Source organism: Podarcis melisellensis (assembly GCF_964234715.1).
Source record: "Podarcis melisellensis genome assembly, chromosome: 3".
NCBI classification, from domain to species: domain Eukaryota; kingdom Metazoa; phylum Chordata; class Lepidosauria; order Squamata; family Lacertidae; genus Podarcis; species Podarcis melisellensis.
This window is the reverse complement of record NC_138530.1, coordinates 78425313-78429203: the sequence shown is the minus strand read 5'-3', so window position 1 is coordinate 78429203 and position 3891 is coordinate 78425313.

The window sequence follows — 3891 nt, the reverse complement described above, 5'->3', positions numbered from 1 at the left end:
TTAAGAAATATTATAAGATTAATGAGTGCTAAAATGTCGAGGTTATTGAAAAAAAGAGGATTACAGCTGTAAAAGATTAAGTAAAAGAGAAGAATAAGGGATAACTAGATAAATTTAGAAGAGAGGATTTGCTGAAATAAATTTGGAAATAGGGATGCAGAAAGGGGAGGTATGGGGAAGTCGGGGAAGTAGGGTTTAAGGGAAAAAAAGGATTTGAAATTATATTTGTGTGTTTATGTGTTTGTTTGTTTTGTATTGTTGTATTGTTTGTGTTTAATAAGTGTTGAAAAACCAATAAAAATTTTATTTAAAAAAATGAAATAACAAATTAAGCAGCCAGCGGCTTGAATCCTGCTAGCCCCTCCCTGTCCCATTTTTACAACCTGGTTAGATTGTGACAGTTTGGGAAGTAGGTGGGGATTATGAGCCAAGGTAAAATCTGGAAGCAGGGTTGATCTCTGCTTACAATTGTAGGGTGATTGTGGCACCATCTACCCCATGGGTAGGCAAACTAAGGCCCGGGGGCCGGATCCAGCCCAATTGCCTTCTAAATCTGGCCCACGGATGGTCCAGGAATCATTGTGTTTTTACATGAGTAGAATGTGTCCTTTTATTTAAAATGCATCTCTGGGTAATTTGTGGGGCCTGCCTGGTGTTTTTATACGAGTAGATTGTGTGCTTTTATTTAAAATGCATCTCTGGGTTATTTGTGGGGCATAGGAATTCGTTCTCCCCCCCCTTCAAAATATAGTCCAGCCCCACACAATGTCTGAGGGACAGTGGACCGGCCCCCGGCTGAAAGTTTGCTGACCCCTGAATCTGCTCAATTTTAGAATTTTCTCTCTAGTTAAGACAGTTTCCATTACCCCCAATCCGTTAAGGGCATGTTCTTGGTTTTTTCCTGTCACTCATCATCAATACTGTGATGGGTTGGATGCATGCATGAAAGTCATCACAGAGTGTTTCCCTCGCTTCTTATAGCACCAACACCATACTTTTTGATGGAGGCAGTTCACACATTTCACAGGTCTACCCAGTTGTAAGCCCTGTGGGGCTCAATGGGATTTATGTTCAAATGACTATGAGTATACATCCATATGGACACTGGAACTGAACCACAAAGCTTGGCTGCAGATCCAGGCTTCTCTAAAATTCTGGAAATTTCGGAAGCCTATTGGTAAAGGAGGCGGTAGCTTTTCCATAAAAGTCATTTGCTGGCCTCAGCTGTTGCCCTGGGCTGTCATTTGAAGCACAGGTGCTGACAGAAAAGTGCATAAAAATGGCATCTTACTTCATGTTTGCTCTCCTTTTATCTGCTTAATTTACAAAAATAAATTCTTAGTACCATTCCTGCGGCACAGCCAGCCCAGCTCCCAGTGTGTTTTGTTGCGTTGGTGCATTGTGTCATTCACAAGTAATGTCAAGCTCTCATCTAACCACAAAACACTCAGTTGGAATTGATGTAGAGAGCTGAAATGCAGGGCAGGATGCAGAGTTTTGCTTAGTTATCTTATGGCTATCAAAGTGACATTTATAACCGACCAGTATTGCTTCTATGCAGTTCATTAATGTGTCTTGGACAGTTGTCGAAGTAGATTACTCAAGTTGTTTTCAATCTTCTCCGATTTTGGACTGACATTCAGCCCCATCTTTCAACAGCATCAACACAAATTTTAGAATTCTAAGGCTTATGCATAAGGAACCAAAACCATACTGCCAAGAAAGACATCAGTAGACTCAGGGTAACTTCAAAAGTTTACAGATACTAAAAATAAAGAAATAAATAACTTCAGGGGAAAACCCCTCTAATTATCACAAGATTTGTAGAAGCACAGGACTATATAACCCCATTAATTCCAACAGGGCCTGTCACAACTACTTTTCGTCTAGATCAGGGTTTCCCAAACTTGGGTCCTCAGATGTTTTTGGACAATTCCCATCGTCACTGACCACAGGTCCCTGCTGGCTAGGGATGATGGCAGTTGTAGTAAAAAAAACCTGGAGACCAAAGATTGGGAAACCCTGATCTAGGATATGCTTCGCACCTCCTGCTGCTGTTAGGTATTGTTTAAGCTTATTTCTCACTCCCACTCCCAGTATTTCTTCCTATTTTTGAAATTCTCCATTCCAGAAAGTTAAAAAGATGTATAAGAAAGAAGCAGGCAAAGGGCAAGTTTTTATATGTAGTGGGATGGATTGATGGAGTATTCAAACGATTTCTTGTAGATATCTTATATATATTACAGTGCTGCTTCTCCTACAAGATAACCTGTTAAAAACAGCACCACAAACACAGCTGTATTTCACCCCCTCCCAAATATGCATTTGCATACTACTGATATTGAGGCCAGCAAGTTTCCATCTCCGTATCAATACAAAACACGTTGGCCAAGGATCACTCTTTGCTCCTAAGACATATTTGAGCTGATGCAAAGCAGAATGTATTGTTCATTTAAAGCACATTTATGTGAAACATGATTTAGAATACCAAAAAGATGTGTATACTTTCCTTCCCTCTGCAATCCCTGCATTAAAAACTCCCCTGTGCCTGCCTGAGGGTTTGTTCTACTATCAAATCCAACCTAAGAGGGAACTACAAGGCTAAGATATCTGGGGAAGTTTCAGCATCTCCCACAGAAGCTACCCTTCTACTTGTTAATTTTAGCAACCCTGAGATTAAGGGTCTCATGCTCTATCAACTGAGCTAACCTAAGATGTAGCAATGCTACATTTGGTCTAAAAGTGCACAGTTCTGCTTGCCATTTCAGCCCTTCAGAACTGCTCCTACAAATCTGAGGTGCAGCTTTCTCATTTGTGATATAAATCTACTGCAATAATCAACTGGATCTTGCACAATGGCAGCAATCATCCTTGATGAAGCTTTTCCATAGCCCTCAAAGCACATTATATGGCAAAGGAGAGTTGCTCAGTAACGCTAATCCCTATGAGTAACTTCTTCAGCACCACTAGGCCTATTTTGTATTAAAACAAAATTAGTAAAAACCATAGCTTTCAGTAGATATTCCATTAACGTGCAAGTTACGCACCTGCAATTATCTACGCTGACTACACTTCAAAAGCTATTTCACAACACAGTAGAACAGGATTGTTCCAGAGACAACTTGAGGTTGTAGCCTATAATGTGTAGAAAAAGTCAAATTTCAACATATGTGCTTAGTCTTACTCAAATTTACTGAGAAAAGTGGATGCACCACAACTGCATCCATTTGGCTAACCTGACAGATGTGTGCAGATAGCAATGCTTTGGATAACTTTGAGCTATTCCTAATACTATAGTTATTTTCCCTGCCAATTACATTTTGCTAAAAATAGGTGTGCCCTTAAGTTGATCCCAATATCAGTTTCAGCTAACTAATCAAATTATATGCTAAGGTTTCAGGAATTATAACCCTCCCCTTTATTTAGACAAAATGAGATGGGTTTTAACTCTGAGAACTTGCCAAGAATAGATTTATTTTAAAGTTGAAGGGGCTGTTTTCAGAACACAGACCTTTAGGTATGGTAACCTTTGTGAACAAGTCAGCAATACTTCATAGTTTAAAGAAACACAGGAGGGCAAGGATAAAGTTAGGACACATACAGTGAAACCTTATACCTGTCTACTCAGAAGTCATTAGGAGTTCAATGAGACTTACTACTAGGCAAGTAGGAAGGATCCTGCACACACTTACTATGGTGTAAGCCCCACTGCACACACTTCTTGGCAAATAAGCAGAGTATTGCACTATAACTGGGGGGAGTTCTGAGTATTTTGGAATGGCTCCTGACCAGACTGGTTTTTCCAAGGTCTGTTTCACATGAAAGCAGCATCTGAGTGCAATGGCTCACCGGATATTGTAGAAGTTACTGTATATTTTCCTCCATGCCTCT